The sequence below is a fragment of the Myotis lucifugus genome, unplaced genomic scaffold (assembly GCF_000147115.1).
Source record: "Myotis lucifugus unplaced genomic scaffold, Myoluc2.0 scaffold_4, whole genome shotgun sequence".
NCBI classification, from domain to species: Eukaryota; Metazoa; Chordata; class Mammalia; order Chiroptera; family Vespertilionidae; genus Myotis; species Myotis lucifugus.
The window spans coordinates 5,167,185-5,185,972 of NW_005871052.1; the positions used below are offsets into that span (position 1 = coordinate 5,167,185).

The window sequence follows — 18,788 nt, forward strand, 5'->3', positions numbered from 1 at the left end:
TAATACAAACTAAAAATATGTTTTCTTTATTTAACATCAATATAAGAGTAGATATAGCTAAAAACCTTTATTGTCTTCAAGTATGTAGCAAAATAGAATATGTTTCAATTACATTAGGTAATTGGGTAGGGAAGTGATTAGTTTGTTTTCCCATTTCAAAAGTATTCCAAATAATCACAAACACAAATTCAGATTGCTTGGTTCTCAGTCATTTATAGCTTAAAATACTGCATTTGGAAACCACCTGAGGATAAAATAAGTTTATATGAATAATGCATAAATTATATATCTAGGAAATCATGCAATATATAAATGTTCTCTTGTACATTGGTGTCAGTGATAAAAGGAGCCTGCAGATGTGAACAGTGCTGTTTCTTCTACCAAGAAAATATGCCCAGCAAGATCGTTGCTTTTGACTTATTCAAGATCCTACTTGCCAGGTCATCCTAATTTTCTCAGACTGATACAAGAAGCCAATGTCACAATAAATCTACAATAAGAAACTGATTTGCTTCAAGTGCAGGAGCTGTGAGGTCTGAGCCAGGCAGAATGTCACATTATCCTACCACCCTACTGCCAAGTCCATTTGAGTTCTTGACTAGCTAGAGCCGTGGTCGGCAAACTGCAGCTCGCGAGCCACATGTGGCTCTTTGGTCCCTTGAGTGTGGCTCTTCCTAAGCCTTAGGAGTACCCTAATTAAGTTAATAACAATGTACCTACCTATATAGTTTAAATTTAAAAAATTTGGCTCAAAAGAAATTTCAATCTTTGTACTGTTGATACTTGGCTCTGTTGACTAATGAGTTTGCCAACCACTGAGCTAGAGGATCAAATGGTAAATGCTTAGAATGACCCACTAGAAATGTTTACTACTGTAGTATCTTTTTAAAATCTATTTGTCCTTTAAATATATTTCATTTGAAAATTGCCAGGGGAAGATCTCACTATTCATGGTTTTGATATGCCCCTACCACATGAGAATTGAAGTGAACTACAATTGAAACGTCAGCTCTGTATATCCGAGCGAGCTCTTCAGGAAGACTCAGCATTTTGGAGAGACGCTCATGATCAACAGTCCCAAACTCATTGTTGCCCAAAGCATGGTGAAAAAGATGGGTTGCTGCATTCTGATCCTTAAATACTGAGAACATCTTGGCTCTCCTTTCTGTTAACAGGACATGCATCTGTCCCAGAGTCACCATGCCGTTTAGGTACTCGCCCACAATCCTAACCACATCCTGCCTATGCATTATCTCCCACAACCCATCAGTAGCCAGTACCAGAAACTTATATTGTGGCCTTAATCAATGGTAGGATTACCTCTGGCTCAGCAGTGAGATAAGGAGCTGTATAATAATTAGGAGGGATAAACTTGGTATATTTGTTGTCATTCAACTTGTCTGGGCCAGATTCTACCACTATCTTTTTTTAAAAATTTTGTTTTATTGCTTAAAGTATTACAAAGAGTATTACATATGTCTCCTTCCCCACCGCCCTTGACCTTTCCCCGGCCTCCCCTACCCCTCAGTGTCTTGTGTCCATTGGTTATGCTTATATGCAGGCATACAAGTCCTTCGGTTGAACTCTTACCCGCCCCCCCCAACCCTCCCTGGCATTCCTGCTGTAGTTTGACAGTCTGTTCGATGCTGCTCTGCCTCTGTATCTATTTTTGTTCATCAGCTTATAATGGTTTTTATTAGCCATAATGAGTGAGATCACGTGGTATTTTTCTTTCATTGACTGGCTTATTTCACTTAGCATAATGCTCTCCAGTTCCATCCATGCTGTTGCAAGAAACCAGAAACACCAATCAGAAAGGATATATGCATCCCTATGTTCATAGCAGCACAATTTACCATAGCTAAGATTTGGAAACAGCCTAAGTACCCATCAGCAGATGAATGGATTAGAAAACTGTGGTACATCTACACAATGGAATACTATGCTGCTGTAAAAAAGAAGGAATTCTACCACTATCTTTTGAAGGTCAATGCTCCATTTGAACTTTACATCTCCAAAAGAACTAAAAGGCATCAGCAAGCCAAGCAGCAATCCTATTTTACCACACTCTTGGCCTCATTCTTTGGATGTTCCAATTTTAGCCTTTCCAGCTCACTTTCATTCTGAGCATTGTGGTCGTTAGGGAGAGTGACTGCTGACCAAGAGCCGTCCTCTTCCTGCACACCCAGCATGACTCTGCTATCTCCAGTATTGGCCACATGAAGGTTGACACCATCCACATGGGCCACACAAGCAGTGGCCTCAGAAAATGCCACTCAAAGCACTAGGTAGTTGAGGAAAGCATTAATTAGACCCTCCTTAACATCAATATCATCTGACTCCCCAGTGGTGAGGTCTATAAGTTCTTGCCAATAAGTCCTCAACCTGTCTGTTGAAGTACAATTTGGATGCCTCCTTACTGAACTAATCATTGGGATACTTGTGCCATTGGAGAATGGGTAGCAGTGCCCGGCAAGACTCCACTGCATTTTCAATCTCTAGCAAAGTCTCGTGGGGTAACAAAGAGACAGCAATATAATAAAAGAGTCTTTTCACTGACTGCTTGGGAATAAGCACAGCCTGTATGGCCATCAAAAAACCCCAAAGGCATCCCTCTGGTCTGCAAGCAGGTTGTTGTACTTCTCTGATCCTCAGTGGGTGCATTTGCAGGTAGCTGATTGCTGCCAAATCCAAGGACAGAACTGACATTTTAGCCATCAAATTCTGGCACTTTGAAACTGTACTCATTAGCTTTCAGGATGCTGTTGACTTGTGGAAGTGTGAGGTAAAATTTCTGTAGTGTGGAAGCATATCTCCTTCCTTGGTTGTATTTCCACCAGTTCCCCTTTGGCCTGCAAAAGGTAGCATACACTGGATGAGGTGTATACTTCAGGTGACTCAGGAATGTAAGGAGATTAGCAGCAGAGATACCTATGGGGCAGTAACATGCAGTGCCATAGATTCTGCTCAGTTCACAGTTACAAATCAGAGGAAAAAATAGCTGAGTTGGTACTGGCATGGCATCAGAGAACAGCGGCAGACTGGAACTTCTAACTGGGATTCCAATTCGTCCAGGCCAGAGGGCACACACACCTTCTCCTAGCCCGCAGGAAAGGCTAAGGCAGACTAAGGCAGTGGGGGCCCAGACACCAGAGGCGCGCCCTGGGACCAGCCCCTCTATCCAGCTCGGGAGCAGAGCCTACGGGCACGCTGTATCTTCCGCCCACGACCCGCCTGGGCCCACCCAGCCAGGGCTTCAGTTCAGATGGGCTTCCCGTGGAGCCAACCCGGATGCCTGGCACAGCAGGTGGGAACCTCTCCTTCCTGAAGGAGCAGGCGGCAGCAAGCACCACCGCGGCTCCCTCCACTCTTTTATCACTAATTCTTCCTAACTCTTAGTGGCTAAGGAACATTGAAAAGAAATCAATTTCTATTTTTATATAAGCTGAATTACGGGTCTGTAGTTCTCAGAAATTGTCTAAAGTTAGCCTTTTTCTCCGAATTATTGTTTTCTGTATATACTCTCACTCCAGTGAAATGAGAAGATTGGGTTGTCTGCTTTTCTGATTTTCTCTTTGACTTCAGCTGTTTTATCTGTAAAGGCAGAAGGTATGAACTACTTGTTTTTTTCCATTACGTTAACATTATTGCATATAATGTGAATGGCAGAAAAAATGTCACATAATATCTGGTCATATGGAGAAGAATAGAATGAAAACTTGGCAGTTCAGTTTGACATAGAAACCTATTGACTGAAAAAATCTGTAATGTACTGTTTATATTCAGACACAAGTATTCAGTTTTAGGCCATGTTTTAAAAGGGGCATTGAAAAATGAGTATATGTTAAGGGATGATCAGGATCATAAATTGCCTGGAATTAAAATCTATGAGAAAAGTTTAAAACAACCTGGGATATACAGACTGGAGAAGAATGGATTTTTAGGGACAAAATAATTGTCTCCAAATATTTAAAGAACTGTCATGTGGAATAGGGAAGAGGGTTGTTCTGGGTCTAAACATTTGTATTAATTGGGTGAAAGTTACCAGGAAACAAATTTAGTTTGGTTCAAGAGGGACTTCTGAATAAAAATGTCATCCAATCAAATTGATTGCTTTAGGGAATGAGCTATTCATTGAGGTAATGTTCAAGTATATATATATTATCATCGGTTAGAGATATCATGGAAAAAATAGGAAGGTGGATTCTACTTTTAGATTCCCTTCCAAATCTAAGCTTTTATGAGTCTGAGTTTTATTTTTTGTTAACCTGGAGAGGCACAGGCTTTCTAATATCATATGGTAGAAGAAAAACATTCCTAGTCTTCTTAAATTCTCTTTCCATTGGATCATGCTTGGTTCAATACTGAATTTCTCAGTTAGCTCTAGTAGCATTGTATACACTATTAGTTGCATGTTCCAAAGTAACTTTCAAAATCTTTTTGAAATCTTCCATGGCAACTGGTAATGTGAAAGAACATGCTGGGTTTTACTGCCACTCCTGACCCCATATTGCCCACCAAGAATGGATTTACACAAGAACACTTTTTAACTTATTGAGAGTCTGTAGTCAATAACAACTATAATTTATTTAAACAGTATTATAGTGTCCATACTCTGTATACCAAATGTTTATAATATAAGAAATTGATATTTACATTTATTAATTAAACTTGATGAGGGTGGTGTAGAGCTTTCAATTTTCTGGAAAGAACATGGTGGAAAATGATATAATTAATATTGAAATAGAACATTTTCCTGTCACTCATGCCAGATGTTGAAATTAAAGAACGCAATGCAAATATAGGTTTGAACCATGGTGGAATGGTTTAAAATAATTCCAGACATTATAAATGTTTATTTTACTGTATTTTCATTGCCCTATAAAGCAAAGAGGATACATTTTCAACCAAATGAAATGAATTCAGGTCATTTCAGAATTGAGAACTGCAATAGATTAACATTTTTGTGCCACATGGAAAGGAATAAATTTATAATACTGGGTTAATATTTGAACCTACTCATTTATGTAGTAAAGATGGTTAGTCATAAAACAATAGAAATTGCAGGTAATTTAATCTTCACAATTTCCCCCCAGTTCTTATGTTCAACATTATTAAGTAGAGCAAAGGAACACCCTAGATTTCTAATCATGAATATATGCTATGCTTATTTTATGCAAACAATAAATCTCCTATGATCCTCCAGGTTCATTTTTTTCACATGGAAAACCTTATTGGTGATGACAGCTGACAGGCATTCCTTATAACCACCATAGTTTTGGAAAGTAGTTTGCGTATTTTGGCACTTCATTTTAGAGAGGAACTAAAGTTGCTGCCAACATTCCACTAAACTACACCTTTAAATGTGTGTGTGTGTATGTGTGTGTGTGTGTGTGTGTGTGTGTGTGTGTGTGTGTGTGTTTTATGTCTCCACTATTTCACTTTGGAAAATCCTAGAATAAGTACAGTTACGCATTCCCCAAAGAACAGCCTCCCATAATCAGCCCTTACAAATTTCAGGAAGTTCTATTTTCATGGGGGAAGTCCTTTAATCAAGATTAATTTTTTCCAGTTTTCTGTAATTGGAGCTCTTCCTGAGTTTTTCTCAACCCTCCTTTAGGATGAAATTATCGAATTTCCATGGCAATTATATAAAAAGTTCAAGTGTGTGGATCATTTTGTATAATACTCACCACGGTGCAAGTGAAATTAAGTAAGGAAGAAAAAAAAGTGCAGGTTTTAGTTTGAAGGGCATAGTTTCACAAAATGCAAATCTGTGGCTGAAATCCTCTGTTGTGAAAGGTTTGCTTTCTCACCAGATTCATTTCTCTGGACCTGTTTTAGCCATAGCTCCATCCAGACACAAGTTCCATAATTACAAAAGTAAATAACAGCATAAAATTATTTTTTCTATTATGCAGAAAATAATTTAGAGCATATGGAAAAAACTTATCTGGAAGAATTTATTTTTTAATGATTTTCTAAGTTGCATCTCCTACACGTTGTTTTCAACTATTGTTTGAACAAATATGAAGTGATATAGGAAGATAATTATGTAATTACTTGTATGCCTCTTACAGGGTGTTTCTTGAGACTGAAAAAGAACCTACAGCCATTTAGGTACCTCTTATTAGCATTCATTTCTTTCTTCTTAACTATGTACTGCTAAGGCAAATGAATATCCCTGTTACTCAGCCAATTGTATCTCTCACATTACTGTGTGGGCATATGATAAACACTTTAAGAATGCACAGGAATGTTCAAGAAAAGAACATATGTAAGTTGAAAAAGACACTGAGTCAGAGGTTCTCTATGATGCTTTTGTCAGAATTACACATGGACCTTACAAAAATATTCCTGACCTTACCTCAACTTAAATTCAATCATTGAATAGGGTGTTTATGAGGAAGCTTGCCTTTTGCTAAATGGCTCAAATAATTATTACTTCTCTCTTATTTTACCTGATTTATGTGTTCTTTTATCCCAAATAATTTCAGGTGCATGCAGACATATAGTAACATATAGTGTTCAATATATTTAATATGCAAACAAACTCAGGTGATACACGGCCTCTTGTCTATGCTCCTGTTTACTGTACTACCTTAATCTCTCACCACTTTCCTCCTCAAATTACAATGATCCAGCCACACTGGGTTTCTTTAATTTCTTTAATCATGCCAAGGCCACCCTGCCTTTTGGAACCCACACATCATTAAAAAATTCCAAATGAGTTAAACTCATTAAATAAAGCCATAAAAACATTTCAATGAAATATGCAAGTATATTTATAACCTTATGATAGAGAAAGCATTTAAACATGTTAAAATACCAAACCTATTAAGCAAAAGCTTGATAAATTTCAGTATGTTAAAAAAATTGTGCATAACAGAAAACACCACCAAAATTTAGAATACAGAGACAGATTAGAAGAAATTATGTAGAAAGATAGTATAACAAATGTCTCTTTTGCAGATTGTTCCACCTTTAGCTACTATGAGCTATTTCAGTTCACTCTGTCTTTTTGACATACCTTTACTGTTGTAGTTTTTTTTTGGGGGGGGACTTTTTCTTACTTATTAGAGCTACAAGATGTTCTAGGATCATCTTTTTCATTCTGTACCTCAGTAAACACAAACATACACTAATGCATATATATGTATATTTAATTTACATCTATTCATTTGCATCTATATTAAGATAAATATGAGTTCATGTTTATTTATCTGATATCTCCAACTCTAATATCACATGGTCCATTCTAGCTTTTACTTCTTGTTTATCTATGATCTTCCACTCCTAAAGTGAGAAACTTCTCTCTTACTGTTTTGCATCCATTTACATATTTGTTCAATTCCAATGACATGTATCAGAATTTTAGAATTATTAACCTGCACATTTATCAACTTTATTAACTGTTTATGTGCAGTTCCTTTTGTTTTTATTTTTATTTTTAGTGTTAATTGTATCTTTACCACATTATTATTTTTTTCTTTTTTAAACATTTAAATTCTTTATTTTGTTTAAAGTATTACATGAGTCTCCTTTTCCCCCCATTGACCTCTTTCCAGCTGCTCCCACCCCCAGCACATGCACTCACCCCCTTACTGTCTGTATCCATTGGTTATGCTCATAGGCATGCATACAAGTCCTTTGGTTGATCTCTGACCCCTTTACCCCCCACCTTGCCTCATAGGATGGACAATCTGTTTGATGCTTCTATGTCTCTGGTTCTATTTTTGTTCATCAGTTTATGTTGTTCATTATATTCCACAAATGAGGGAGATCATGTGATATTTATCTTTCTCCGACTGGCTTATTTCGCTTAGCATAATGCTCTCCAGTTCCATCCATATTGTCACAAATGGTAAGGATTCCTTCTTTTTTACAGCAGTGTAGTATTCCATTGTGTAGATGTACCATGATTTTCTAATCCACCCATCTGCTGATGGGCACTTAGGCTGTATCCAAATCTTAGCTATTGTAAATTGTGCTGCTATGAACATAGGGGTGCATATATCCTTTGTGATTGGTGTTTCTGTTTTCTTGGGATATATTCCTAGAAGTGGGGTTACTGGGTCAAATGGAAGTTCCATTTTTAATTTTTTTGAGGAAACTCCATACTGTTTTTCCACAATAGCTGCACCAGTTGTTTTTAATCTTACAAACTCATCATTCCCACAGTTAATTAAATCATCACCACTTTTACCCCACCAATTTTAGAGAGGTTATGCCTTACATTTGCAATACACATAGATAGTTGTCACAGTCTGCATTCCATCTTGGGTGCCCATGACTTCTGTGTTGATTTTTTAAAAAAATCATTAATTTATGTTTATTTTTTGTTATAAATTTCCATGTGTTTAATCATGTGTAGTGCAAAGTATCTAGCATTAAGTACCATACAAAATAGTTTCACAGCCCTGTGAAATATTCCCTGTGTTTCTCCTAGTCAAACACCCTTTCTTCCCCAAATCTGACAATCCCTAATATTTTTTCATTGTCACATTTAGATCTGTTCATGTATCAATATTCATGAGTTGCTTCCATATATTGGGTATAATAAATAATGTTGCAATGAATATAGGGGTGTGTATATTTTTTAAATTAGTGTTTTCATTTTTTATGGATAGATTCCCAGAAATAGAATTATTGAGTCATAGCATTACAACTTTTATTTTTTAGGAGACTCCATACTCTTTTCCCAATGGTTGTTATAGTTTACAATCCCACCAACAGTGCATGAATGTTCTCTTTTCTCCACATAATCTCCAACAATTATTTTTGTCTTTTTAAAATAGCCAATCGGATGGGTGTTAAGTGATATCTCATTGTGGTTTTGAATTGCATTTCACTGAAGATTAGTGATGCTGAGCATCTTTTCATGTATCTGTTAGTCATTTGTATGTCTTCCTTGGGGGGGGGGATGTATATTCAGGACATCTAGCCATTTTTTACATCTGATTGTTTGTTGTTGATGTTGTTGTTGTTGTCTTGATGTTGAGTTGTATGGATTCTTTATATATTTTGGATATTAACCCCTTATCAGATGTGTCATTTGGAAATATCTTCTCCTGTTTAGTAGGTTGCCTTTTCACTTTGATGATTGTTTCTTTTACTGAGCAAAAGTTATTTAGTTTGATGCAATTCTGCTTGTTTATTTTTCCCTTTGTTTCCATTGCCTAGAGAAGCATATCCAAAAAATATATATTGCTAAGATGGATATCAATGAGTTTAGTGTCTAGGTTTTCTGATAGGAGTTTTATGGTTTAAAGTCTTACATATAATATTTGATCTATTTTGAGTTTATTTTTGAAAATGGTATAAGATAGTGGCCCAGTTTATATATATTTGTGTGTAGTTGTCCAGTTTTCCCAATACCACTTTTTGAAGAGACTGTCTCTTCACCATTGTATATTCTTACCTCCTTTGTTGGAGATGATACAATTATATACCATATAATTGTATTTTTGGGGTTCTCTACTCTGCTCCATTAATCTATGTTTCTGTTTTTGTGCCAGTACCATACTGTTTTGATTACTATAGTTTTGTAGTATAGTTTGAAATCAGGGAAAATGATACCTCCAATTTTTTTTCTCAAGATTACTATGACTATTCTGGATTTCTGTAGCTCTATGCACATTTTAAGATTTTTTTGTTCTAGTTCTCTAAAAAAATGCCATTGGTATTTTGATAAGGATTTCATTGAATCTGTAAATTTCTTTGAATAGTATGGGCATTATTAATGATATTGATTCTTCCAATGCATGAGGAGTGTGGTATATTCTTCCATTTATTTGTGTTACATTTAATTTTTCATCAACGTCATAGTTTTCAAACCTGTTATCATATTCATTAAATTTATTTCCAGGTATTTTATTATTTTTTATGAAATTATACATGGAATTGTTTTCTTGATTTCCCTTCCTGATAGTTTGTTATTGAGCTGTAGAAAAAACAATTACTTTTTAAAATATATTTTTATTGACTTCAGAGAGGAAGGGAGAGGGAGAGAGAGATAGAAACAGCAATGATGAGAGAGAATGATTGATCAGCTGCCTCCTGCATGCCCCCCACTGGAGATCGAGCCCACAACCCAAACATGTGCCCTTGACTGGAATCGAACCTGGGACACTTCAGTCTGCAAGTCGATGCTCTATCTACTGAGCCAAACCAGCTGGGGCAAAAAACAATTTCTTTACACTAGTTCTAATAGCTTTTGTAAAGTATTTAGGATTTCATATATACTATCGTGTCATTGGCAAATAGGATATTAGTTCCTCTTTTTATATACATTCATTTTGTTTTTTTGTTTTTTTATCTGCTTGCTATGGCTAGGATTTTCAATGCCACATTGAATAAAAGTGGTGAGAGTGGACAACCTTGTCTTGATCTTGATCTTAAAGGAAAAACTTTCAGCTTTTTATTATTGAGTATAAATTTAGCTGTGGGTTTATCATATATGGCCTTTATTAAAATGATATATGTTCCCTCTATCTAAGTGCATTATTGATAGATGCATATGAGCATAACCAATGGACTCAGACCTGGGGGGAGGAGAAGGTGAGGGCATGTGCTGCAGGGTGGGGGCAGGAAGGGAAAGGTCAAGGGGGGTGGTGAGGAGACATATGTAATACTTTAAACAATAATTTAAATTAAAAGAAAAAAATAAATTTTATGGAAAAAAATAAATGCATTATTGAGTCTTTTCATCAATAATGGATGCTCAATTTTGTCAAATCCTTTTTCTATATCGATTGAGATTATAATATGATTATAATCTTTAGTTTTGTTGGTTGTTATATCATATTAGAGGCCCAGTGCACAAAATTCATGCATGGGGGCGGGGGTGTCCCTGAGCCCGGCCTGTACCCTCTTGCAATCCAGGACCCCTTGGGGGCAGTCAGACACCCCTCTCGCAATCTGGGACTGCTAGCTCCTAACTGCTTGCCTACCTTACTGCCTGATCACCCCTAACTGCTATGCATGCTTGCCTGATCACCCCCTCGCCACTCTGCCTGCCTGTCTCATCGCCCCTAACCACTTGCCTGCCTGCCTCATTGCCCCTAACCACTCTGCCTGTCTCATTGCCCGTAACCACCCTCTTGCCTTCCTGATCACCCCTAACCACTCTGCTTCCCTGCCTGATCTCCCCTAACTACCTCTGCCTCAGTCCCTGCCGCAGAGACTTCATCCAGAAGCATGTCCAGAATGATGTCTGGAAGGTTGTTGGGCTGTCCAGTCTAATTAGCATATTACACTTTTATTATTATAGATAGGTTGATTTGCAAGTATTGAACCATCTTCCAATCCTGGAATAAACCCACTTGGTCGTAGTGTATGATCCTTTTAATATATTGTTGAATTTGGTTTTTGTTTTCAAAATCTTTCTGAAGGTTTTTGTGTCTATGTTTACAGGTTACTGGCCTATAAATTTTTTTTTAGGTTTTGTTGTTGTTGTTTTGGTAACAGGGTAATGCTGCATTTGTAGAATAAGTTTAGAGGCACTCCATCTTCAACTTATTGGGATAGTTTTAAAAAGCTAATTTTTAATTTTTTAAATTTTTGGTAGAATTCACTCATGAAGATTTCTGGTCCTGGACTTTTGTTTATTGAGAGTGTTTTTTTAATTATTTTTACCTATTTATTTGTGTTACTAGTAATCTATTTATTCAGATATTCTGTTTCTTGCTTATTCAGTCTTGGAAGAATGTGTGTTTCTAAGAATTTATCTTTTTCTTTTAGGTTGTTCAATTTGTATGCATATGATTCTTTTTGTTGTATTCTTAAAATAATTTGTATTTCCATGCTGTTAATTATAACTTTCTTCCTTCCATTTATAATTTTATTTGTGGTCTCTTTTTCTCTTGATGTCATGCTAAAGGTTTATCGGTTTTACTTATATTTTTTTCAAAGAACAAGCTCTTAGTTTTATTTATATTTTCACTTAAAAATGATATTATTTATTCCCACTCTGATATGTACTATTTTCTTCTTTCTGTTAACTTTGGGCTTTATTTGATCATCATTTTCTAGTTCCTTTAAGTGTGAAATTAGAGTATTGAGATTTTTCTGTTTGTTTGTTTGTTTGTTTGTTTTGAGGTAGGCCTGTATCTCTATGAACTTCCCTTTTAAAATTGCTTTGGCTGTGTCCCACAAATATTGGAACACTGTGTTTCAATTTTGACTTGTTTCAAGAGTTTTAAAATTTTATCTTGAATTTTTTCATTAACACATTGATTATTTAGTGTCATGTTGTTTAGCCTCCATGCATTTGTGTTTTTTTCTAGATTTCTTCTTATAATTATTTTCTAGTTTTGTGTCATTGTAATAAGAAAAATGCTTGCTATGGTATCAGTCTTCTTACATTTGTTGAGAAACGTTTTATGACTTAACATGTGATCAAAATGTTCCATGTACCCTAGAAAATAATGTAGATTCTGCTTTTTTTGGATGTAATGCTCTAAAAATATCTATGAAGTCTATCTAATCAAATGTGCCATTAAAGGCCAATGTTTCCTTGTTAATTTTCTGTCTGGATGCTTTACCGATTGATATAATTGGGGTGTTAAAGTCCCCTACTATTATTGTTTTATTATCAATCTCTCCATTTATGTGTTAATATTTGCTTTACATAGATAGGTGTTCCTATATTGGGTGTATAGCTGTCTACAAGTAGTATATATTTTGTTAAATTGACTCTTGTATCACTATGTAATGTTCATCTTTGTTTCTTGTTACATGTATTAAAGTTTATGTTGTATGATATAAGTATTTATGACCTGTCTTCCTCTGGTTTTCATTTTTCCTAAATATCTTTTTCTATTCTTGCACTTTCATTCTGTACTTGTCTTTAGATTTGAAGTGAGTACAGGTCGTCCTCAGGTTACATCGGACTTGACATACGTCATTTCGTGGTTATGTCACCATCTCCCATTTATTTATAAAAAAAAAGTTCCATCATTTCAACGTATGTACATATGTGCTTTATGTTTTTATTGTTTATTTACCACAAGTAAAGGTCAGGAATTGTTACTTTCTTTTAAAAAATTTTTTACTGTTTCACTTCATTATTGCTGTGTATGTGCTCCATGTGAGTGATGTAGGTGCTTATGTAGGTGGGTTCTGACTTACAGAGAAAAATCTCGTTACATCACACTGTAAGAATAGATCTCTGACATAACCCGAGAACCTACTGTGTCTTATAAGCAGCATATGTATTTTTTTTAACTTTGGAAAATTCATCTCAGGTTTTTTTGTTTGTTTGTTTGTTTGTTTTCCAGTTGCTGCTCTGTTTGGGTGTTTTTCCTACCTTGTCTTCTAGCTCACTGATGCAGGTCTCAGCTTCTTCTAGTCTACTGTTGATGCTTTCTATTGTGTTCTTTATTGCAGCTATATCTGCATTCTTCATTTCTTCTTTGTTTTTCTTAATTTCCTCTTGATTCATACACATGTTGTTGAATTTGTCTTCCATCCTTTTCAGCATCTTTACGATCATTGCTCTGAATTCTTTCTCTGAAAAATTGCTTGCCTCCATTTTATTTACTTTCGTTACTGGTGATTCCTACCTTTTTTTCCTATGGGGCTGTTTCTTTGTCTCCCCATTTTCACTCCTCTCAGGGTGTCTGGTTATGTGGCTCACTCTCTACCACATTGATCAAAAAGCACAAAATACAACTTGAAAAGACACAACAGAGAGAAAACAAAACATGAATGTATTCACAACAGCAATATCCCCAAATAAAGGTGACCACCAGAGAAAAGAGAATTAGGGGAGAGAAAAGAGCACAAAAAAGATATTCAGAAAAGGAAAAGAGAAAAGAAAAAGAAGAAAAAAGAAGGGAAAAAATATGTATATGGAGAGAAAGCTCCACCAAACCAACAACTAATCCAAAAAATGCAAACAATAAACCCCCAGAAATAAAGAGGGGAGGTGAATCTGAAGAGGCAGAGTTTATTTCCATAAGGTAAGATAAGGGAATTGAATGAATCAGGGAATGGCCACGATTCAGTATAGATGAGGTAGAAAGAGAATGTATAAGAAGAAAAGTAAAAAACAAAATACTCAATAAAAATATAAAAATTAAAAATATAAAAAATAATAAATAAAATAATAATAATTTAAATATATATTTATATTAAATATATATAAAATAAAATTTATATAAAATTAAAAATATTTCCTCTTTCTTTAATATACCTATATATATATTCACTTATTTTTGGAAAAGGAGAATAGAGAGCAGATATACCTGAGTTTGATGAGTGAAACTAATTAAACTATTAGTAGAAGAAAACACATGAGGAGAGGAAAAATAAAAGCAAAAAATAAAAAAAAAACACAAAAAACTAACAAACAAACAATCAAACAAACAATGACAACAAGAAAAAAATTGGCTAGCACAGAAAGAGAAAAGAGAAGTTAGCATGGACTTGGAGCAGGGGAGAGGAAATTAGATATATGAATTAGATATATAAATTAGATATATAAGCCAGCAGACTACTATAATAGTAATGCGTCAATAAAGCAGATAAAGATGATCAATTTTCAACAAGGAGTAAAAATAAAGAGAGAGAAAAACGAAAGCAGGAACAGGAGAAGAGAAAGGATGAAAAAGGGAGAAGTGAGGAAGAAAGGGTTGGCATAAAGGAAATAATAAGATAGGGTGAAATAATGATTAAAACTAAAAATAAAATAGAAAGTAGAACCCTAATCCAAAAATAAAAAATAAAAAATATAAAAAATGAAATTTTAAAATAATAGTAAAAAATAAAATAAAAGAGAAAATAAAATTTGTGTCTTAAGTAAAAGAAAAAATTAAAAAGTGAAGTTCGTTCACTTCAGCTAAGTTTTAATATCCCATGGGGGCTGGTTTAAGACCCCTCTCTACTATTCTGTCTGATATCTCAGTTTCTTGTTAGATAGCACCACATTAAGTTCCCAGAAATCCACCACTCCTCTGTGTCAGAGGCCACAATCTTGGTTTCAGGCAGGCAGGATCAATCTGCCCGCGTTGTGTTGTATTTACACAAGCATCTATTTCTGACACAGCCTCTAGGTGGTGGTGTTTCTGTATTAGTTTCTGGGATCAAATGGCACCTCAACCCAGTCCCTGAGGGCTCCCTGGGGGTATTTAGAATCTTTGTTTCCCTGCTGAGTACAAAGCTAGGTATGGCTGTGCTGTTAGGAGGGGTCTGTTCTTCAGGAGAAAATGTCTGTTCTGGGAAGGAGAGATCAGACTGTCCCAGAGCTGACTTCCTGATCATCTCTCCCTATTCTGCTCCCCAGCTTCCACAAAACCACCTTCCCCTGCAGTCTTGGTGAGTGTTTGTAATTGAAAGGTCCTATGCACTGGGTTTAGTGAGTAAAAGAAAGGCAATTATAAATACAGAGCAACCGTGCCACAGAGCGTCTCTCCCTCCCATCCTCCCCCAACTCCTGCCACTATGTGGCCACTGTAGAACTACAGGCTGCCTTTCTGGGTGCAGTCTCCCACGGCTGTTGGCTTAGATCTAGAGTCCCCCACTGCCAGCAGCCCTTTGGACTCTCTTTCACGGTCAAGCGCTATATGTGTCCCCAAGGGATGTGAATTTGGTGTAGCGCAGTCTCCCTCAGACACTCTTGACCCAGTCGCGTGTGTTGCTCCCTCCAGCCCAGATCCCAGATCCCACCTTTTTCCAGGCCACCTCTGACCTTTCTGGCCATGGATTGCCTCAACATCTGTGTTTAATTCACCAATACCAGGTGGATGTTATTTGATTCATCTGTTTCTTCTATCTGCTTCATGAGATGGTGCAAGACCCCTCTGCCTATTTGGCTGCCATTTTGTCTCTCCCTGGACAGACTTTTTAGTAGTCCTTGCCTGGGGAAGCTGGAGTCTCGGTGTTCATGGGTTCACAGCTGAGTGAACTGGTCCCTGGCCAGTGTGACTGTAGGGTCCTGGGTGATGTCCGAGGTCTCCCCAGGTTGAGGTCTCCCCAGGTGGGCTCCCAGCAAAACCACTCTCCCCTTCAAGATGGCATGGTATCTGCAGCAGATCCGGCCACCCCGGGTGATATTTCAGCAGTAGTTGAGGCTACCTGGCCAGGGCAGCCTGGTCCACCAGTCCCCGGCAGTCCTGAGGAATATAACTGTCTCTCACTCAAACATACACATAAATTACCTAACCCTACAACTCAAAAAGTTAGAAAGATAGCAACAAGAATAGCACAGCATAAGCAGAAGAAAGGAAATAATAAAGATCAGAGCCAAAATAAATGACATAGAGACCAAAAACAAAAAACAAAAAACAAACAAACAAAAAAGGATCCATAAAACCAAGAGCTGCTTCTTTGAAAGGGTAAACTAGGTTGATGAACCTCCAGCCAGGCTAACCAAGAAGCAAAGAGAGAGGACCCAAATAAACAAAATCAGAAATGAACAAGGTGAAGTAACAACCAATCCCACAGAAATACAAAGGATTATGAAAAAATACTGGGAACAACTCTATTCCAACAAAATGCACAACCTAAACGAAATGGACATATTCTTAGAAAAAATACAAGCTTGCAAAACTCAATCAGGAAGAATAAAAAATCCTGAATAGGCCGATAACTTCTGAAGAAATTGAAGCAATGATCAAAAATCTTCCAGCAAACAAAAACCATGGTCCAGATGGCATTACAGAAGAGTTCTACTAAATATTCAAAGAAGAACTAAAACCTATCCTCAGACTATTCCAAAAAAATTCAAGAGGAAGGCACACTTCCAAGCTCTTCTATGAAGCCAGCATTACCCTAATCCCAAAACCAGATAGACACCACAAAGAAAGAGAACTACACGCCAATATCCTTGATGAACATAGATGCTAAAATCCTCAACAAAATTCTAGCAAATAGGATTCAGCATTACATTAGAAAGATCATACACCATGATCAAGTGAGATTTATTCCAGGGATGCAAGGATTGTACAATATCTGCAAATCAATAAATGTGGTATATCACATAAACAAATTGAGAGATAAAATCACATAATCATATCAATCAATGCAGAAAAATCATTTGACAAAATCCAACACCCTTTCTTGATAAAAACTATCAGCAAAGTGGGAATAGAGGAATCATACCTCAACATAATAAAAGCCTTATATGAAAAAAATTTAAAAAAATGAATGGTTACTTTTAACATAAATAAATAAATAAATAAATAAATAAATAAATAAATGCCTTAGACAAACCTACAGCCAACATCATACTCAACAGGCAAAAACTAAACTCATTTCCCCCGATAACAGGAACAAGACAGGAATGCCCACATTCACCACTCCTTTTCAATATAGTACTGAAAGTGCTAGCCACAGCGATCAGACAAGGAGAAGAAATAAAGGGCATCAAAATTGGAAAAGAAGTAGTAAAACTGTCCTTATTCCAAGATGACATGATTCTATACATAGAAAACCCCAAAGACTCCATCAAAAAACTACTAGACCTAATCAATGAATTCAGCAATGTAGCAGGATCCAAAATTAACACCCAGAAATCTATGGCCTTATTATACACCAATAATGAACAAACAAACAAGAGAAACAAAGAACCAACCAACCAAACAAACAAATAATCACATTTGCCACTGCACCAAATAAATTAAGATACCAAGGAATAAACTTAACTAAGGAGGTAAAAGACCAGCACTTGGAAAACTACAGGACATTGAAAAAAGAGAGAGGAAGACATAAACAAATGTAAGAACATACCATGTTCATGCATTGGTAGAATCAACATAATTAAAATGTCCATACTACCCAACACAATGTACAGATTCAATGCAATTCCCACTAAATACCGATGGCATATTTCAAAGATCTAGAATAAACTCTCCAAAAATTCATATGGAATTAAAAAAAAAGAGCCTGAATAGCCACAGCAATCCTGACAAAGAAGAACAAAGTTGGAGGGATCATAATACCAGATATCAAGCTATATTATCAAGCCACGATTCTGAAAACTGCCTGGTACTGGCATAAGAGCAGACATATAGACCAATGGAACAGAACAGAGAACCCAGAAATTGACCCAAGCCATTAGGCTCAATTAATATTTGACAAAGGAGGCAAGTGTGTAGAATGGATTCAAGACAGTCTCTTCAATAAATGGTGCTGGGAAATTTGGTCAGATACATGCAAAAAAAAAAAAAAGAAAAAGAAACTAGATCACCAACTTACACCATACACAAAAACAAACTCACAATGGCTAAAGGACTTAAATGTAAGATGGGAAACCATAAAAATCCTACAAGACTCCATAGGCAGCAAAATAGCAGGCATATGTCATAGCAGGATCTTTTCCAGCAAAGCTCCTAGGGCAATGGAGACTAAGGAGAAAATAAACAAATAAGACTACATCAAAATACAAAGCTTCTGCACAGCAAAAGAAACCATCAACAAAACAATAAGAAAGCCCACTGCATGGGAGAACATATTTGCCAATGATATTTCACATAAGGGTTTAATATCCAAAATTTACAGAGAACTCATACAACTTAACAAAAGAAAGATAAACAACCCAATCAAAAAATGGGCAAAGGACTTAAATAGACACTTTTCAAAAGAGGACATACAGAAGGTCCAAAGACATATGAAAACATACTCAAAGTCACTAATCATCCGAGAGATGCAAATCAAAACAATAATAAGCTACAATCTCACACCTGTCAGAATGGCTATCATCAACAAATCAACAATCACCAAGTGCTGCAGAGGATGAAGAGAAAAAGGAACCCTGGTGCACTGCTGTTGGGATGCAGACTGGTGCA

At 36.2% G+C, this 18,788-nt stretch overlaps 2 pseudogenes; one reads left to right on the forward strand and one right to left on the reverse strand.

Annotated features, from left to right (window-relative positions):
- Positions 1–944: 944 nt before the first annotated feature.
- Positions 945–3,034, reverse strand: LOC102421428 (annotated as a pseudogene).
- A 2,002-nt stretch (positions 3,035–5,036) lies between these two features.
- LOC102421721 overlaps positions 5,037–18,788 on the forward strand; it is a 29,255-nt pseudogene continuing 15,503 nt past the window's right edge.